This window comes from Pinus tabuliformis, chromosome 9 (assembly GCF_031772625.1).
Source record: "Pinus tabuliformis cultivar Carrire ecotype Pingquan chromosome 9, CPIR1, whole genome shotgun sequence".
Taxonomy (NCBI): Eukaryota; Viridiplantae; Streptophyta; class Pinopsida; order Pinales; family Pinaceae; genus Pinus; species Pinus tabuliformis.
The window spans coordinates 798,777,713-798,799,748 of NC_142307.1; the positions used below are offsets into that span (position 1 = coordinate 798,777,713).

The 22,036-nt window shown below is 36.5% G+C and overlaps 1 pseudogene; it reads right to left on the reverse strand.

The window, feature by feature from the left end:
- Positions 1-2,856: 2,856 nt before the first annotated feature.
- LOC149151172 (peroxidase 53-like) lies at positions 2,857-10,659 on the reverse strand (annotated as a pseudogene).
- Between the last annotated feature and the right edge of the window lie 11,377 nt (positions 10,660-22,036).

A 22,036-nucleotide genomic window follows, 5' to 3' on the forward strand; every position in this document is an offset into this window, starting at 1 on the left:
CTTGTTGTCATATATCCCTGCAACATACCTTGTTTCTCCTATACCTTTGCTTCTCCTGGTCCATTTTGGTACAAGCCATAACCTCTAATAGTCATACCTTGTTGTTACCTTGCTGCTCACAACTCAACAATACTTTGCTGCTCATTTTCCATCAATGACAAGAATGCCACCAATCTCCCCCTCTGGTATTGATGGAAACACTACATCTTGAGAATCAACTTCAACATCCTCTGGTTGCCTCCACCTTTGACATCAATGTGTAGGAGTTCTTCATAGTTGCTTAATTTTATGGAATACAGAGAGTTTTTTTTTTCAATGAAAACTTTTTGATGAGATCTACTCCTCTCCATGAATATTGTGGCAGTGATACCATTATAGGATTCTATGGTTTCACGCTTGACTTAAGCATTTGGTACAATGGTAAGTTATTTGAGTAATGAGGTTTCTATTGCAAATATTTATTAAAAGAGCCCCCTTTACTCTTGAAATAGGCTTCCTGTGCTGGCTGATGGAGTTTTCTTGCGAGCTGATTATCAAGGAAAAAAATTGTTCAAATTTTAGGAAGAAAACAAAAGAACTCCAGCGTTTAAGGAACCAATCTAAGTTTGGTCGATGAAATCGATTCCCTCTTCAGAACCAAAGAACTATCTCTAGCATGATACATGTACGTTAAAGGAAACAAAAACCTGCAAGCTAGTCTTTTCCGGCATATGCCCATGTATCTAGTTTCAAAATCATGCTTTTGATAAAAGTGAGTAAAGAAACTGATCATGACCTTAACGAAAGATACAATAATGAAAGTGATGTTGATGCATGACCACTAATGCTAAAATAAACATCCAAGACCACAATGCAACCGATTGCGCATGGGTAGATTCATCTAATGTGTTTTATTTATTCATTTCCACACACTGATCCCTGTTGACAAGAGTTACAATATCGAAGACTGAGCGCCCACATAGATTATCATGAAAAAAGCCACGCAATTATGTCAATCTCAACCGTGAGAAAGAAAACTACAAACAACATGATACAAAGTGACCTTCCATCTTCCTTTTTTATCACATCATTATCGATGCAACATTTACAGATAGCCTCTAAAGCTTTTGCAACCCTGGCTTCAACAGGCATACCTGGAAGAGAAGATTTGGTTTTTTCTCTTTTCACTGAGGCCCGATCCATGAGTATAATAAAATTGTCCTCTTAATAGGAAACCATAGCTTGGAGACACTGAGTATAATCTCATCTGACTTCACCAATGATCCAAGGATAATGTATTTTCAGAACTGGAGAGGTGTGGAATATGATGAGAAATAATATCCGCACTCGTCAATAATGAAACACTGTAGGAACTCCACGGTAGATCTACCATAAGTAACGACAAACACCGTAGGTATTATAAGATATCAACTCCAGTGTATGTTTATTAACCAGTGCCACCACCTATATTATTCAACCAACACATAGCATATAACATTAACGTACAACACATTGTAAATCAATGCACTGTAAACCAGTCTTCAACGTCCATAGCATCGATGAAAGAATCCCCAAAAGCATATGAATGTTTCGTGGGTCAATACTGGCATTGTCACCCATTTTTCTGCAAGTCACATATAAATGAACAACATCAACCCATTTTGAAAATGTATGCTATCATGCCTCTTTCAAACATCTTGTACACAGTTCGAGCAGGTGTCAAATTAATCCTTTCGTGCAAATGTGGGGCGATCATAGTATATTTGGTCCTCACTCTCCATCCTCGCAACAATATCATGTGGTGAAAAAATAAAATATGAATTTATCAATGGTAAAAAGATTCATAAAAGTTATTCTAAACTGGAAAATCAATAAAGAATATTCATCTTTTCCATTTCAAAACGTCGACCTCCTTCAATTCCACACTATAGGATTCAACCCAATCTCTGAGGCTTAATTTTTTACCTCCTTCAATTCCACATTATAGGATTCAACCCAATCTCTGTGACTTAATTTTTTACTTTTTTTTTCCCGCATTTTAGTTATAAAATAGATCGAGGAAGCTTGATAGATCGAGGAAGCTTGATGCAAACGTCATTATGTGTTTCCCAAAAATAAATTTATTGATAATTGCTGTCAATATTTTATCAACAAGAGTTATTGAATCTTTGACCGGAGAATCATAGTAAGAGCATTTTTACACCAACGTTTCAAATCCCAAATGGGATCCATCATCAGGTTTGAGAATGATGATACAGATAACACTTACTTCCGTTTCTAACTTTTATGTTTTAAAACGGAATGGTACTGCTCTCACTTTGACAAAAGTGGAAACAGACGAAACAAAGCAATACTGGGATTTTCTAGCCATTGACCTTCCTGCAATTTAGACGGATTTCTCCGCTTGTTCCCGTTAGAGGATTTATATTTCCCATCTTAATCATCGAGTTGGAGAAGTTGGAGAAAAAATCAGCTTGACTACTGCTGTAGTCATTCACAATAGAAATGGTGGCTGCGCCCGTTGTGTTAAGCAGTTCTTGATCTGACTGGAACAAACCCATTTCGTTTTGGAGATTTATGTAGTAGTTGTTGTCGAAAGTGTTTGGAGTGCCCGGATCAAGTGAGGTTAGGGTGTTCCCGTTACCATTCTGTGGGCACGTGCTTTGCAGGGTGGATAGATAAGATGAATTCAGCGTCGGATCTGGATTGCCTGTTCCGCTGAAATTGTAAAGTCTGTTGACAAAAACTGTGCAGCGAGCTCGCCCGATTGTGTGCCCACCTGGATCCACCTTTCATCATATTTTCACACTAGACCCACACCCAACATTATGATCAATACCAAAGTCTATACTAAATCTAAATAAAATCGGAATGGCACTGCTCTGTCTTTGAGCAAAGTGGAAACAGACTAAACAAAGCGATACAGTGATTTCTAGCCATTGACCTTCCTGCAGTTCAGGCGGATTTCTCCGCTTGTTCCCGTTAGAGGATTTATGTTTCCCATCTTAATCATCGAGTTGGAGAAGTTGGAGAAAAAATCAGGCTGACTACTGGTGTAGTCATTCACAATAGAAATGGTGGCTGCCCCCGTTGTGTTAAGCAGTTCTTGGTCTGACTGCAGAAGCCCCATTTCATTTTGGAGATTTATGTAGTAGTTGTCGTCAAAGGTATTTGGAGTGCCCGGATCAAGTGATGTTAGGGTGCTCCCGTTACCATTCTGTGGGCACGTGCTTTGCAAGGTGGATAGATAAGATGAATTGAGCGTGGCATCTGGATTGCCAGTTCCGCTGAAATTGTAAAGTCTGTTGACAAAAACTGTGCAGCGAGCTCGCCCGATTGTGTGACCACCTGGATCCAGCATGATAAAACACTTTTTATTCAGATGGTAGATTTTGAGAATATTTTAAATTTGGTAGAAGTTAAAAAATTTACTTTGTTTAGTTAATCTAGTTTTAAAATATTCTAAAAACCCGCAATCTAATTAAATTCAACTCAACTCTAAATTTACGTTACTGATTTCCCTACATGGATATTCACACATTTATAAAAAACGTCATTGTGAAATTACAACCCAAACTAGTTAGCTGGATTGGAAAATACCATTTACCAATGCATGTGAAAAATAACAACACTAACCAATTCTACCATGGAAAGAAATGTGAGCTTGCATATGCAGATAAGAGTGTTCCTATACCTGACAAAGCAACTACATCGGTGACAGAAAGTCCCACATTTTGGAACTTTGCTATAATTGTGGAAACATTGTCTGTTGGTGCGGGAATGGCTGTGTTGGGAAGAGTTGGGTTTGCAGTGGTGCTATCTCGTCTTCCTAACTGTATACTCCACGATGGACCACTGGACTGCAGCATGTTGCAGACGGTTATCATGTTAGAAGGCTTCATAGATCAGTTAGAGCTATTGAATATATTTCAACTTAGAGGAATGGTATAAAGGATATTCATCATGTTGGATTAATCATTATAGTAACACAGTATCAAAAGCTTATGAGTCATTAATTACGATAGATTTACAGACCAGTACGACTGATCGCACTGCAGCAATGGCGAGAATGTCAGCACAAGAAACTGTTGCGTTGCATGAACTCTCTACTGCTTCTTTGATGTTGTCCACAACGTCAAAACCCCTTAGGGAATTGTTGTTAGGACCTGCTGTCTTTTCGCCAGTAAAATTTGTTGTGTCATCTAACAGAACGGATCCATCACAGCCCTTAAAATCAAGGAGTGAGTGAAATATCAGTATTACAAATCTCTGTACTGTTAAAATTGTAATTTTACGCCGCATGGTGGTTTTTGAAAACCATCCCGGTCTCCCCGCACCGCTCTTGGCAAAGACTGTACGAGCAGGAGGAGGCTCCGAACACATTCACTTGCCGCCACACGTCCCATGTACGAACGCCCAAAAACCACTTTCCCCGGACGGTAAAAGTCGTTTGGTTTGCCGGAGGACGGTGTGCGAACCACGTCGGATCATCTGGGCGCTCAATCACAGCCGTTGACTTCCCGAAGGTGCACTGCCTGCGTCAAATCAATTTTTGAGTGAAGTGGAAGTTTTTTCCCGTTGACCGCCGTAGTGGAATTTATGATTTTAATGTGTTCGTCGTAGTTTTTGGTGAGGCTTTTAATATGTTATGGGCATACGTCCAATGCCTTTAATTTTAGTTATGGGCATACGTCCCATTTTTTTAATATATGTTTTTCATATATCGTTATGTAAGTTAGGTGTTAAGAAGTTTTTTTTATGTAATAGAGGTGTGGTTGCGTAGTATATGTTGTGAGCGGAGAGGCTACGCACGAGTGTGTGCATTTTCTTTTGGAGGCACAACAGTGCTGTAATGTTTATCTGCAAATGAAAAACATAGGAATGTTTTGAAGCTGTTTATGTAATATCCACAGCAGTGGAAAATTTGTGTCTGCAACAGAGTTTGTTTTGTAAATTCCTCTCTGCACAGAGGATGAAATATGTATCAGTTTTTTTTAATTAATAGAAATGTTTTGTGACTGTGTAATGCTGTCTTCTGAGTTAAATTTTAAGAGGTTCTCTGCATAAGATCCTGGACAGAGTAAACAGAATATTGTCTCTGTGTTGAATTTTTATTTTGGTTTTGGTATTTCCCCATTAAAAATACCCAACAGTGGTATCAGAGCAAGGCTTAGGCTCTTTGTAGGAGACAAAGAAGCTGAAGGGAGAAGGTTGTTGCTGCAGCAAAACCTCTCAGGTAGACAAAAGACTCAGACAGCGAAGGATTCAGGTATTCCCCAAAAGCATTTCTCTTGTTATTGCTGAAGACAGTCAGTTTTTAAAAAAATCACAGTCAAGGATTTAAAACCATAGTTCAAGATGCAAGGAATGGCAAGCACAAGCATGGGTATGTTCAACACCCAGCTCCCACACTTTAATGGGAAGAACTATGACTACTGGTCTATAACCATGAGAGCTTTGTTTATCGCTCAAGATATATGGGAACTAGTAGAATATGGGTTTGAGGAACCAGCAGATGAAACTGAGTTCAATGCATTAACTCAAGGAGAGAAGGATCAGTTGAAGCTCAATAGGAAGAAGGATGCAAAGGCCATTGTCTTGTTGTATCAAGGAGTGGACCAGAGTATATTCCCAAGGATAGCAGCAGCTACAACATCACATGAAGCATGGCAAACTCTCAAGACAGCCTATCAAGGCATGGAGAGAGTGAAGACAGCAAAATTGCAAATGCTGAGAAAGGATTTTGAAAACTTGAACATGAAGGAGTCAGACAACATTGAATCATTCTTCACTCATGTGATTGGTGTAATCACACAAATGAAAACTCATGGAGAAACAATTGAAGATAGAAGAATAGTGGAGAAAATATTGAGGGTCTTACCCTCAAGGTTCGATGCCATAGTCACCACCATTGAAGAGACAAAGGATCTCTCAAAATATTCAGTTGATGAGCTACATGCATCACTGATAACTCATGAGCAGAGGTTGAGTAGGAATGAAAACTCATCCCTTGAGCAAGCCTTCAAGACCCAGATGTCCTTTGGAAGAGGAAGAGGTCAAGGAAGAGGAAACCGAAGAGGAAGAGGCAGAAGCCAGAACAGAGGTGGAAGGAACAACCCATCAAATGCACAAGGAAGAGGCAGAAATCCAAATCAGAACCAAGGTCAAGGCAGCAGCCAACAAAGAGATCAGTATCAGGCTCAAGGACAAAGGTATGATAAATCTAATGTTCAATGCTATTATTGCAAAAGGTATGGACATTATGCTAGTGATTGTAGAAAGAAACAGCATGATATGAACAACAGACAAAATGCAAATGTTACAAGAGAAAACAGCAGTCAAGAAAATGTCCTGTTAGCTTGTAACATGGCAGAAACACATAGTGAGGACATATGGTTTTTAGACTCAGGTTGCAGCAACCATATGACAGGGAATATAGCCCTCTTTTCAGCCTTAAATCAGAATTTGAAATCAGAGGTCACACTAGGAACTGATAGTAAAGTGTCTGTTATGGGAAAAGGGGAGGTAAAAATATTCACAAAACAAGGAGAAAAGAAAACCATAGCAGATGTCTACTATGTCCCCGGAATGAGATGTAACCTATTGAGTGTTGGACAGCTTATCCAAAAGGGTTACAATGTTTACTTTGTAAATGATGTGTGCACCATCATGGACATACCACCCAGCAAAAGATGCATTGCTGAAGTGAAGATGACAAGGAACAGGATGTTCCCTCTCCGGATCCGGGCAGACTTGAAAAACAAAAGGGAAATGGCAGCAGTCACCCAAGAGGCCTTCCAAAGCGTGCCAAAGGATGAGAACTGGTTATGGCACTTGAGATTCGGGCATCTAAACTTTGGAGGTCTAAACTTATTAAGCAGAAAAGGAATGGTAAGAGGATTACCATTGATAGAGAAGCCGGACAGCCTTTGTGAAGGTTGTATATTGGGCAAACAACATAGAGAGAGTTTTCCATCAGGGAAAAGTATAAGGGCAAAGGCACCCTTAGAGATTATCCACTCAGATTTGTGTGGACCAATGCAAGCTCCATCATTAGCTGGCAGCCTATATTTCTTGACATTCATTGATGATTTTACAAGAAAGACTTGGATATATTTCCTCAAGAACAAAAGTGAAGTCTTTGAGAAATTCCAAAATTTCAAAGCACTTGTGGAGAACCAAAGCGGGCTGCACATAAAAGTATTGAGAACTGATAGAGGAGGTGAGTATATCTCAAATGAATTCCTAAAGTTTTGTAGAGAAAATGGAATACACAAACATTTCACAACTCGGTACACCCCACAGCAAAATGGAGTTGCTGAAAGGAAGAACAGAACCATCATGGAGATGGCAAGGAGCATTTTGAAGGCAAAGCATTTGCCAAATGAGTATTGGGCTGAAGCTGTACATTGTGCAGTGTATATTCTGAACAGGTGTCCTACAAAAGCAGTCATGAACAAGGTGCCAGAAGAGGCATGGAGTGAGAGAAAGCAAGTAGTCACCCACATGAGAGTTTTTGGGTGTGTGGCCTATGCACACATTCCAGATAAACTAAGGAGGAAGTTGGACATCAAAGAGGAGAAATGCATCTTCATTGGATACAGTGATGAATCCAAAGCCTACAGGCTGTACATTCCATCTACCAAGAAGTTCTTTGTCAGCAGGGATGTTCAATTCATTGAGGAGGAAGCTTGGGATGGAAGCATAGAGAAAACAGTGAACATTAAAAACTGTTTGTCTCATGATGAGGATGAAGAGGAGGTGGCTGAAATGAATCCCCAAACAGCAGCACCAACACAAGAACAACAAGGTACACCATTGAGGATCAATGAGAGTGCTTCTCCAAGCACACCACAAGGAGGAAACTCAAGTGCATCTTCAAGCACTTGCACACCAAGTGAAAGAGGTAAGAAGTTTAGAAATCTAAGTGAAATTTATGAAGAAGGAATGAATTCCTTATTTGCCTTGTTTTGTCATGTTGATGATCCTATCCATTTTGAAGAAGCTATTAAAGATAGGAAATGGATAGAAGCTATGGATGAGGAGATGAATGCCATAGAGAGAAACAAAACATGGGATTTGGTTGAGTTACCAAAAGGCAAAGAAGTCATTGGTGTGAAATGGGTCTACAAGACCAAGAGCAATGCTGAAGGCAAGATTGAAAGGCATAAAGCAAGGCTGGTTGTCAAAGGCTACAAGCAGCAGTATGGGAGAGATTATGAGGAGACTTTCGCCCCGGTTGCAAGAATGGAAACCGTGAGAGCAGTGCTGTCCATAGCAGCTCAAAACAAATGGAAAGTCTACCAAATGGATGTGAAATCAGCATTCCTAAATGGAGTGTTAAAGGAAGAGGTTTATGTGGAACAGCCTCTCGAATATGAGAAGAAAGGTGAAGAGTACAAAGTGTGCAAATTGAAGAAGGCTCTTTATGGGTTGAAGCAAGCGCCAAGAGCATGGTACAGCCGGATAGATTCATATCTATTGGATAATGAATTTGACAAATGTGAAGGAGAACCCACAGTCTACATCAAGGAAAAGGATGGTAAGATTTTGATTGTTGTCTTGTATGTGGATGATGTTATTTTCACAGGTAATGATGATCAGCTCATTGAGAATTTTAAATCAGTCATGAAAGATGAATTTGAAATGACTGACATGGGTTTGTTGAGATACTTCTTAGGCATAGAAGTAGATCAAAATGAAAAATGAATTTTTATCTCACAAGCAAGATATGTAAATCAAGTACTGAGCAGATTTAACATGCAAGAATGCAAGGCAGCCATCACTCCCACAGTAATGGGATTAAAGCTCAGCAGAGAGGACAGCAGCAAGGATTTTGATCCTAGCTTGTATAAAAGCATTGTGGGCAGCCTTATGTATTTAACAGCAACTAGGCCTGATTTAATGTATGCTGTTAGTTTGATTTCCAGATTTATGGAGAGGCTAAAGGAGGCACATTGGCAGGCAGCAAAGAGAATTTTGAGGTATGTCAAAGGCACCAAAATGTTTGGAATTTTATATCATGCCTCAGAACATTCAGATTTGGCTGGGTACACTGATAGCGATTGGGCTGGAAGTGTAGATGATCGGAAGAGCACTTCCGGTTATGTTTTTAATATGGGTTCAGGAGCCATTTCATGGGCTTCTAAGAAGCAGTCCATTGTAGCATTATCTACAGCAGAGACAGAATATGTGGCAGCGACAGCAGCAGCATGTCAGGCAGTATGGATGAGAAGGATGTTGAGAAGCTTAGGCCAGGAGCAGGCAAAAGCGACAGTGGTCTTCTGTGACAATAGCTCTGCTATTGCTTTGTCAAAGAATTCAGTGTTTCATAAGAGAACGAAACACATTGATACAAGGTTTCACTACATCAGAGAATTAGTGAACAATGGAGAAATTGTCCTCGAACATTGCAGGACCCAGGAACAGGTTGCAGACATCTTGACAAAGCCACTGGTTCAGAAGAGTTTCGAATTTTTGAGGAAGTGTTTGGGAATGACCGAATGTGCGGCTGTTAAAATTAAAGGGGAGTGTTAAAATTGTAATTTTACGCCGCACGGTGGTTTTTGAAAACCATCCCGGTCTCCCCGCACCGCTCTTGGCAAAGACTGTACGAGCAGGAGGAGGCTCCGAACACATTCACTTGCCGCCACGCGTCCCATGTACGAACGCCCAAAAACCACTTTCCCCGGACGGTAAAAGTCGTTTGGTTTGCCGGAGGAGGGTGTGCGAACCACGTCGGATCATCTGGGCGCTCAATCACAGCCGTTGACTTCCCGAAGGTGCACTGCCCGCGTCAAATCAATTTTTGAGTGAAGTGGAAGTTTTTTCCCGTTGACCGCCGTAGTGGAATTTATGATTTTAATGTGTTTGTCGTAGTTTTTGGTGAGGCTTTTAATATGTTATGGGCATACGTCCAATGCCTTTAATTTTAGTTATGGGCATGTGTTTAATTTTAGTTATGGGCATACGTCCCATTTTTTTAATATATGTTTTTCATATATCGTTATGTAAGTTAGGTGTTAAGAAGTTTTTTTTATGTAATAGAGGTGTGGTTGCGTAGTATATGTTGTGAGCGGAGAGGCTACGCACGAGTGTGTGCATTTTCTTTTGGAGGCACAGCAGTGCTGTAATGTTTATCTGCAAATGAAAAACATAGGAATGTTTTGAAGCTGTTTATGTAATATCCACAGCAGTGGAAAATTTGTGTCTGCAACAGAGTTTGTTTTGTAAATTCCTCTCTGCACAGAGGATGAAATATGTATCAGTTTTTTTTAATTAATAGAAATGTTTTGTGACTGTGTAATGCTGTCTTCTGAGTTAAATTTTAAGAGGTTCTCTGCATAAGATCCTGGACAGAGTAAACAGAATATTGTCTCTGTGTTGAATTTTTATTTTGGTTTTGGTATTTCCCCATTAAAAATACCCAACATGTACTGAATACAAATCTATTGAATAAACAGACAGATGATGTATTAAGGACAAATCTAGTGAATAAAGAGACATATTTCTAGTTACATTAACGAAGCAATCGTGAAAATGCATACGAAGGAGAGAGGCCGCAACCCTTGAATCATTTTGCAGGGCTTGCTGGATGACCTACCCCACTATATTGGTGACATTCGGACATGTATTCTGATAAAAGGTAGCGCTGAGCTGAGAAGTGGTGCATTGAAACATATCACGGATAGTCTACGTAGAGAACACAGCGGAGAGGCTTAAATTTATAAAGGTTTTCCGCCACCGACATCTGTCACTGTCACAATTCATTGAGGGTCGTGATATGGAATTGCGATGATCGTGGGATGGTGTGAGCCATGGTCAGATTTATGGCCACTAAACTAAACTTTATTCCGAATAAAAATCTCTCCATTGCAGGCCCAGTCCTATTCAAAATATGGAATACAAATTACGCATATGCAGCGCAACTCCTATTCAAAATATGATGACAAATTTAAGTATACACAATTTCAAAGTTGTCACTTTCAGTTGTTGCGTTATTCATTAATAATAGGTAGGTAGGAGTTTTACAGTTTAGTATAAAAGAAATTGTCAACCTCGTTAATTAATGAATGGTAGGAGTTTAATCGTTAAAAATAAATTAAAAATAAATAATTATATATATAAATTTAGATTTTATTAAATATGGATAAATTTAACCATTTCAGATAAATAATTAACCAATTTAAAAATAAATAATTATATATATAAATTTAGATTTTATTAAATAGGGATAAATTTAATCATTTCAGATAGATGATTAACTAATCTTACCGATTGAGAAATTTTAAATGAATCCAAGTCCATGTTAAATTAACAATTTAGTAGTGCAATTTATATTTATTAAAAAAAAATAATTTAGTGGTCATATTTTTCCATTGAATTGATTAACCAATCTTACGGATTGAGAAATTTTAAAGGAATCTAAGTCCATGTTAAATAAACAATTTAGAAGTGTAATTTATATATTAAAAAAAAAAAATTCGTGGTCATATTTTTCCATTGAAGTTCAGTAGATTGTTTTTTGGAATTATAGATTTATGTGATTGGCACAATGTAAATGTTCTAATAAATTTTCATGTAATGTAAATGTTCTAATGAATTTTCATGTAATTATAATATTGAGTTATCTAATCTACATGTAATTATAATATTGAGTTATTTAATCGATTAACTTTTTTTTTTTAAGAAATCAAAACTTAAGTTAGTTAGCTTGGTCTTACAGGATGACCATTTTATTGGGATGACAAAAATTCAGTGATTTTCTTATGAGAGTTCATGGATTTTTTTCAATAAATTCGATCATGGGAGTGTTTGATGGTGGAAATGGATTCAACAACATCAAAAACACATTCACAACCTAAAATTCTAAACATTAACATCTAAAAAAATTCAGAGTTCATCAAAATCGTGGTAGATTTTCCATCTTAAAATCATTACCTCCTTACACTACTCTCACTTAATATAAAATTATTATATTATATCTTTAAAAACAATAATAATTAAAAAAAATAAAAAATATTTTTAAGAGTCATTGTCTAAACATTATACATTTTGGAGTTTTTCGCGAGACTCTAACATTTTTTTTGTTGAAATCACGGTTTTTTGTTGTTTAAAATGAGCTTTTGACTACATATATGCATTCAGCGCCATGGAAAACCTATGGGGCACTCGCATTGTGGAGATTTCACAACCTAAACTTGTGATTCCAACAAATCTCTAACAAACTCTAGGTAAATGAAATCGAAAAATAGGCCAGGAAACCCTCCAAAACATGTTTTTTATATAGTTTACATTAAAAAAAATGAAAAAATGCTAGTTTCAAAATATTATGATTTATAGTGAAATATATATAGAGTAAGCTTGGCATGACTACACCCCGATCAGGGTGGGGAATTGAACTGGTGACTACACATCAAGGAGTGTCTTAATAGAGCACCTGATCACCATCTATCCAAGACCCAACGAAAAACATAAACATATTATTAAGTGTTAACTAAATTTTAAAAATTGTAATCATGGAAACAAGGCAACCTAAGTTTAAATTCCCATTGTAGCAAGCCCGGTTTACAACATGGAGGAGAGGTCATAAACCCGAGAGGTTTACTAGTGTTAAGTGGGTTGTTGGGTTCCTCTGTGATAAAGATTAATTAATTAAAAAATATCTTACACATCTACTCAAATCCAGTCATCCCATGCATTATTGATATTTCCACATCTTGTTGATGGTTTTTGCTAGCTTATGGTTTTTCTCCTTCATTTGGAATTTACCAATACTATGACATAATGTATTGCATAATCTAAATTTTGGTCGATAGATCCTTTTGTATGTATCTGATTAAAAGACATTAACTTTTATTGTTAATATTTCCAATCTAACAAACCACGACAAAAGGATTTTGTTAGGAAAAATAGGGCGGGGAAGGAAGAGGGTGGGGGGCCGGGGGAGGTAAATCAATATTTTTAATTCACTTTAAATTTTCATTTCATATTATAACTTCTATACGCTAATCTTATTTATGCAACCAAAGTGTGTACGTGACTTTAGTGAAGGAAAACAATATATACCCAATTTACTTATCTTTTATACTTTCCATATGATGTTTAACTTTATCATTGCATTATTAATTTCATCAGTCATTTATTATGTAGTAAAGAGAAAATAAATCATAATATATACATCAAAACATATGAACACCGAGATTTTTAGTGGAAAACCAAAGTGGGAGAAAACCACCATTGTCATCGTCTCTGTGTTCTTTTTTTATTATAAAGAAAAACTTCATTACATCTTGTACTAGCACAAACTCTTACGAGTATGTAGACACCCACCTGCAGGTGGCTACAACCTCCATTCATTCTCTAGCACCCACTGGAAAGAAGCTACAACCACCTCACCTCGTTTACCAGCTCCTACCGAAAGGGAGCACTTACCCCCTTGACAAATTTACCATCTACCACTGGAAGGAAGCTCTGATTCCCTTACTAAAGGCTCCAATCCTTAGCACCTTGTGGCTCACGTTTCAAAATGTTTCACACTGGATCCACTTGTTAATCAACCATCAAAACATGCAGACCACCTTTCATCATATTTTCACACTAAACCCACACCCAAAATTATTCTCAATACCAAACTGAATAATGAATCTAAAATACAATAGTTGAACCAATTGAATAGCTGTAACATCATCCCACTGAATGCTGAATCAATCACTATCTCAAATCAATGCGTAACCAAACCATAGCAAATATAAACCATCCCGATCAAGACATCATTGACAGACAACAACAAATATAACAAAACTCATCAACATTCATCATCAAACAACATTGAAAACCCTGACTAGATCTATCTCAAAATATATACATGATTGTTATTCAACATACCTGTGTATATATGCTCTTATAATGTGCAATACCAATGTACATATCTTAATATACTAAAAAATAAATCTCATAATATATACGCAACTCAACAAAAACAGATCCACGTATGTACGCAACTATCGAGAAGCAAACTAATATACAGATATTAAATTACTGAAATATACCTTCATTGCAAACACAAGTTACATTCCATAAACTTTACTATCAAAACTACAAACTTTTGAAAACTCATTCACATCACAATATTACTATAATCATAGATCCATCATTATTATCTACTTAAACATTTTCAATAAGAAAACTAATCAAGCATATATATCAACATATCTTCATATATTTCAGATATGAGTCTTCTCCTTGCTTCCTGGTGCACCCCTATTCTATTTCATGTCACACATAAATAATGAATTACTTGCGCACTCAACACCTTGATCTCCATCTCCTTATATAGTTTTTTCCTTAGAGAATACCTTAGGTAAATCCTTTGGTAATGGCATTATTGTTGACGAGATCAATTAAACATTTATGCCCCAATTACTATGGGAAAATACCATGGTAATGACCCATGGTATCCATATTTCCATGGTTCATATTATGTACATGAATTTTTCTCACATGACTTGCGTATGTACGTGACACTTCTTCACAGGAACCGCATATACTTTTCAATCTTTACATTTTCCATCCATCTGTAACTAAACTTTCATTTCTCTATCCATATCCTTTGTAACATATGTACCAATATTCTTGATAGATGCATTAGTTCTATTACCATCATATTATTACCATATTGGCCTCAAGTACATCTTTTTCAAGTAGGTTGCCATCAAGGGCAACACATTAGCCATAATGCCAACAATCTCCCTGTTTGGACTTGATGGCAACTGCCTACAAAACACATATGAAAACACCAAATCTTCTCTCCAACCACATCTACAAACACCAAGTCTTCTCTCCCCATTTGACATCAAGGGAAAATGGTTGAACTAGGCTGAATGAAGTACTTCCCTTGTAGTTCTCATTGTTGTAAGTCAGATTTGTTGATATTAACCATGAAATTTGCATATTGACCATGCTTCCCTGAGCATATGTTAGACTTTCTGAGGAAATGCAATAAAGTACAAGGATTTATGACTCAAACAAATATGACCTTTCCTATCACCATTGACTTTATGCCCCCATGATTACATCAATCACCCAACATATTGGATCTAAATTTGACATCAACATCCCAAAATAATGGGATTACATACATAGCATGACTTGATTCCAACAGGCCATATATGACTAAATTTTACAATGATTACAACATGGGTATTTTCATGTCCTTTACATCAAGAGACATACATGACATCCATAACCGTAAATAGGACTCTTGACAATGAAGTATCTTTGTAGAGAGAACATTATAATCAACAACAACCATAATGATCCAAATGTGCATCTACAACATAATCATTTGACAGTAGAAACGTGACCAAATATGTAATGCTTCCAAGCATCATCAAGAAACTGTTGCAGAAGCACAAGATTTTGCAATAGAGCTTTATCAATAACTTATCCCTTTGACCTCATGTCATCAAGGTCAACATGATCTCTCCACATATAGGAAGAGCCACAATCCTCAATCAATCTCTTGAACCATAACATCATAGGTAACATATACATGCATCAATATATTTGAAAATAATGAATACTTCTAGCATAAAAAATCAATAAATGGTTAACAACATCATCAAACAACATCTTTAGCATACATATCTTGAAGCTTTAGCAAGGATAGGATACCATTAACAACTTTGCCAAATGCATCTCAAGCAACATATATACATCATTCATAACTTCACGACATGCAATCCATGCATCATTGATAACTCATAACATAATACCAACAACATATGTATCTTTAGCCATACATCCAGTTTACCAACAATGATATGTGCTCATCATCATAGTCAACCTAATGAAACAAGGAGTACTCAATAAATCGTAATGCCAACAATGAACTATTAGAAGCATAGAATATGCTCCCCCTGAACTTGTGTCAACTCTTCACCATCAATTCTAATATTATATCTATCTTAGCAATCGACAAATGCATGAAAGAACTCATAAACACATAAACTCATCATGAACCAACATCATTCCTAAGAAACATATGAGCGTTATTACAATTTGCAATAAATCAATTATCAGAATCAGAATGCTAATAATAATTGATGGAAGCATATGAAAAGCTCCCCCTAAACCTATGCCACTCCTTTTTCATCACAGAGAAGAATAAATGACTATCTAGATCAAAAGCCACGTATACACGTGATTGTCCCTCGTGAGAAACGTGTATAGAATATAAAATGTTGATTTTTCATAATCACAACTCCCCTTGAACATGACATGTATGTTTCTATTCGTTGTTACTTCATCATATACAATGTCAGTAATATAAACATCACCAAAAGAATATCAAAACACCATAGGGAATCATCAAGATAGAAATGCATAGTTCCTTGTGAGATCATACACCACAGATCATGTGGACCTGATGATCATCACCTGTTTTCCATGAGGCTATATACTTGTCATTTACTTCTGCAATCTCTATTAGAAGAATGCATTAAGACAAAAAAATTGCAGTGGAGACCATATTATTTTACTCTGAATCCGAAGAAGAGGAGTCGTACCTCTTATTTATGCCTGAATTCTTCTTTACTAGCACATATAATTTGTCTTCATTTCTGAATCCTCTTGCTATAACCTTTCTAGTGTCTTCTTCTACAACTTTGCATTTAGTTGACGTAAAAACAATTATATGTCATTTATCAGCTACTTGACCTACGCTTGGAATATTTTGCTTTAGACCTTGAGCTAATAATGTATCAGTTGCTTTTGTATACTTGTCAAGTTTGGCTCTACCTTTTCCTAGAACCTTTGTTGGAGCATTATTTCCAAGAATAATTTTACCATCTTTTCTTTTCTTGATATATTCAAAATTTTTCTTATCTCCAGACACACGATGAGAACATTCATTATCTATGTACCATTCATCTTCATATTCAAATGAACATAGAGCAAGGCCACATTTAACTTGTTCTTCATCATTTTGATTAATATGAGAAGTGTTGGTGGATCCATCTTTCTTGCGTCTTTTGGTAACAATATTCTTGTATGGTTTCTTGCATTAGAGAAAATCAAATTGTTGTTTATGTGAATCCATTGACTTGTTCCCGCATTCTTTTTCTACACACCCAAACTTGTTACAAGTATAACATCTTATATGACTAGACAAGGAAGAAAAGGAATTGTAACATTCTTGTTTCATATCCCTCCTATTGTAAATAATGACTTTGTGACCAAACATGTTGAAATAAAAAATGTATCCCTTAAAGAAACATGAGTACCTGGGAGCTGATGATATTCTTGTGAATCTACTTCTGCAATTGGATGCAAAGTGTCCAAAGTTATGACAAATAAAACATTCAAGGCCATTGATCAAAGGAGAGAATCGATTAATGTTTCTATTATTGGGAGCAAGTGATGTCCTTTGAAAATTCATTTTCCTTGGATGTTGATCTAGTTGACTTCTTATCTCTTTATTAGGTCTTTTAGAGTTTGTTTGGTTAGCTTCTCACCCTGATTCTCCTTTTACATTTTCATGAAAACCAAGACCAAATTTAATGGAGGGAAACCTTTGACTACTAAGAGTGTTATCCAAAATCTTAGTACTATCTTGAAATCTCAATTGTTTATCCTTTTCTTCTAATTCACCTTTTAGAATGTGTACCTCAGCCTCCAATCCTTGATACTTTTTCTCCTTTTCCAAATATTGCTTCCTCATTCCTTCTTCCAATTTCTTTCTTAAATCAATAATATCTTCCTTCATCCCATTCTCTTGTTCTTCAAATAATTGAAGTAGCTCTTCATTTCATTTGTTTGACTTTTCAAGATCTCGCCTTATAGAGATGATCTCAGTTTCAAGTCCTTCATAATATTGATTAGATTTTGTTGCAATATTTATCGATTTATCTTGATCCCTGTTCTCATATGTCTGCAACTTATTCTTAAGATTGTTAATCCTTTTCAAAGAAAAAATAAGTTTTCTTCTAAGATTAAGAGATTTCTCTAACCTATCTTCTTCTGAATCAATAACTCCATATGACATATCATACTCATCTTTTGAAACCATTATTTTCTTTAGAAACAAGATTACCTATTGGTTCTCCTGATGAACAACCTTATTATGTTTTTCCTTCTTGGATTGATTGTAGATTATCCAATAATTCCTTTGTAGTTGCATAATGTGTAACCTTTCCTAATGCTGAATCAAGCATGTTACCAATGATTTCATTTAATGTCACATTATTCTTTTGCAATTATTCGTGTGATGGAAGAGTTTTAGTGAAACCACTACATACTAAATTCCAAACATTAGATCCAAGGTTCATTAAAATTCCATTCATGATATTTAATATCACTAAAGAATAAACATACCTTTATTGTCCATTTATGTTTTCTATTTAGAGTGATTACTTTCACTTCTACCCATGAGAGCAATTTCAGTTGATTCACTGTCATAGTCACTATCATTATTATATAGACAGGGAAATGGACCACAATTAGAACAAGAACCAGTACCTGATAATTCTTTGTTACTATATTCTTCATTCTTGATCAATAGAAAGAGGGGTGTTCCAGTAGCTGAATATTTGTTGACATCTATAACCAACACTATATATGATATATCACTTTCACTGCCACAATTTTCTTGAACTGAATTCTTCCTTTGGCTAACTTCTTCTTTTTGTTCTTTCCCATTGTCCCTGATCACTCTCAAGCGGTTAATCTTTTGTTGAAGCAACCTGCTCTAAAACCAATTGTTAGGAAAAATACTAGGGGGGTGAATGACTATTTTTAATTCACTTTGACTTTTAATTTCGTATTTTGAATTCTATAAGTTATTGTTTTGTATGCAACCAATGTGTGTACGTGACTTTAGTGAAGGAAAATAACATATATCCAATTTATTTATTTTTCATAATTTCCATTAGTGAGTTAATTTAACCATTGCACTATTAATTCAGTAACCATCGAGTATGTAATAAAAATCGCATCACATCAATAATAGACATAGAACACCAGGATTTTAGGTGGAAACCTAATGTGGGATAAAACCATTGTTGTCATCATTCATGTTTTATTTCTTATTATATAAAGGAAAACTTCGTTACATCAGGTATTGGTGAAAAATCTTACTAGCACGAAGGCACCCACTTACAGGAGGCCACAATGTCCACTCATTCTCTAGCACCCACTAGAAGGGAGCTACAAACCTATAGGAAGGGTGCTCCTACCCTCTCACTGAAGGCTGTAACCCTCACCACCTTGTGGACCACGTTTTGGAATGTTTCTCATCGGATCCATCTATCAAACAATCATCAAACAACTTGTAGGCCACTTTTCATCATATTTTCACACTGGACCCACACCCAACATTATGCTCAATACCAAACTGAATATTGAATTTGAAATACAATCACTGAACCAATTGAATCGGTGTAACATCATCCCACTAAATACTGAATCAACCACTCCAACTAGATCATATCAATGCACAACCAAACCATAATAGATATAAACCATCTATATCAAGACACCATTAACAAGTAGCAGCGAATATAACATAATTCAACAATAATGATTATCAAACATCACTACAAACCCTCACCAGATCTATCTCATAATATACATACATACATATATATATATATATATATATATATATATATTAATGTTATTCAGTTGATCCGGGTTGAATCATTATATTATTTTTTATCCATATCGATTCATTCAAAGTGGAAAAAGTGGAGGAATCATCTCACGGGACAGTTTTTACTGGCGGGACCCAGTTTGGCGAAACAGGGTCTGAAAACTACAAGGAGTGTTTTGAGGCATCAAATGAATCTTTTTAGAGGCAATGATTTTTCTATTTAAAGCAACATTGTTTCAGGTCATTCTACACACAAATATGTTTCCAACGGTACAAGAAGTGTGTCAATCAGAGTCAGTATGCAAAAGTTATGCCACTCAGAAGTTGACCGTCCTGTTTTCACACCTATAGTTCAAGAGGATGCCACGTCAGCCCCCATTATTCATGGAAAAGGAGATAGCCACATTATTATGATGTAAAATACTCTAGAAGAGTCTATATTGTAACTCTAGTTGAGAGTTGATATAGTCAAAATTAACCACTAGTAGACTAACGAGTTATGTTATAACTGGGCCACTAGGAGAAAGAGGTATTCCATTATTTCAAGAGAATTTTGTTCCATAGCTGAGCGAAGATAGCCAGGAGAGATAGGAGGTGGAGAAAAAAGTGAGTATCTATGCACTATAGCAGCCCATGGGCCATGAGAATTACTTCTTTGTACCTGCAATGATATTTCTAAACAGAGAAGGAGAGTGAAGCAACCTCACCTTCCAGCTGGGTTTTCTCCTGAAAGAGTTTTCGAGAGAGCATATCTTGTGTCTTATGTGTGTCTGTGAGCTTATTTTATTTTTATCTAATGTTTTTCATAATTTTCATTCGCATGCATGCACTAATTACATTTAAATCTATATATCTTAAAGTTTAATAATATTGTAATAGTGTAGAATCTTAGATTTTTAATATAATATTATCAGATATGTTGTGACGAATTTTCCAGTGGAATATCTACTGTAGTTTACAGATCATTTGGTATCAAAGAAGGTTTATTTGTGTATTTTTTGGAGATTGCAGGATTCTAGATCGATAGGGCCGAAAATCCTAAAACCTTAATCATGGCTGAAAAATTTGTAAATGAACTTCATGATCCTACAGAGGTGAGGTTTACGCGGTTGGAACAAGAAGTCACAGATATCAACCGTAATATAAGCCTCCTTGTGGTGGCCTTGAATAAAAAGCTGGGGATATTTGGGAGTATGGGGGTTTGAATGTAGAGAACAAATCAAAATGGGGATTATAATATCGGGGAGAAACGGAAAACCAATGGAAGAAATGATCTGAAAAAGATCAACCTAGTTCGAGTGTCGTGAACCAATCACAGTCCCTGTTTAACATGGAAGAAAAAGTCGATATCAAGTCGTACCACAATGAGATCCATGCTCTGAAGATAAACCAATGGTTGCAATAATTGGAATTTTATTTGAATGTCCATTAGATCAAGGAAGGGAAAAAGATATCATTCGTGCGACTGAAATTAGAGGGTCATGCATTGACTTGGTGAGAGAGCCACACAGAAACCTTGACGTTGGAAGGAGAACCTCCAATGACTAAATGGTAGGATTTAAAAACCCTCATTAAGTCACAGTTTTATCCCATTGGGTACATGGAGGACCAATGGATCTTATGGCATTACTTCAGGCAAAAGTCGAGCCAAAGCATGTAGGAGTACACCACGAAATTCAGGAAGATGGCTATAATGTTGGGTATCTCTCCAAAGAACCCAGATGTACTCCTCAAGTATTTGGGGGGTATGCACTACCATATGCATGAGCAAGTGATTTTTTTCAAGCCTAAATTAGTGGACGCGGTTTGTGTACAAGCACAGTACCTGGAGAATATAGGCCTGGAGAGAGCGCAACAAAGTGGATCGAAGCATAAGGAGTAACTAGAAGCTTCCAAGGAGAGGAAGAATAATAAAAAATGGGGAAAATATAAGAAGACGATAGCCATAACACACTAGTGCAAAGATCCTAACAACCACTGGAATCACTAGAACATTGATGATTTGAGTAAACAAGTTGAAAGATACTCAAATGTGGATGAGAATATTGTGTGTATATCAGTATAGAAGGAGATGACTTTGAGTAACCTTCAACAATAGGAAGAGAAAGAAATGACCAAACTCTTCCATATAAAGATACAGGTCAAGAAGACAAATATTGATGCTCTATTTGACTTAAGATCATAGGTGAATCTCATTGCAGCAGAGTTGATCAAGAAGTTGAGGCTAGAATTTCGTGATCATCCAAAACCATATCCATTGGGATGGGTAAATAAGGATGCTAAGTTGAAGGTAACAAACAATGTAAAATTATATTTGCTATCAGTGTCAATTTTATTGATGAAGTAGACCTAGATGTGGTTCCCCTTGATGTATGTGGAGTCGTGCTTGGGAGCCCATATATGTAC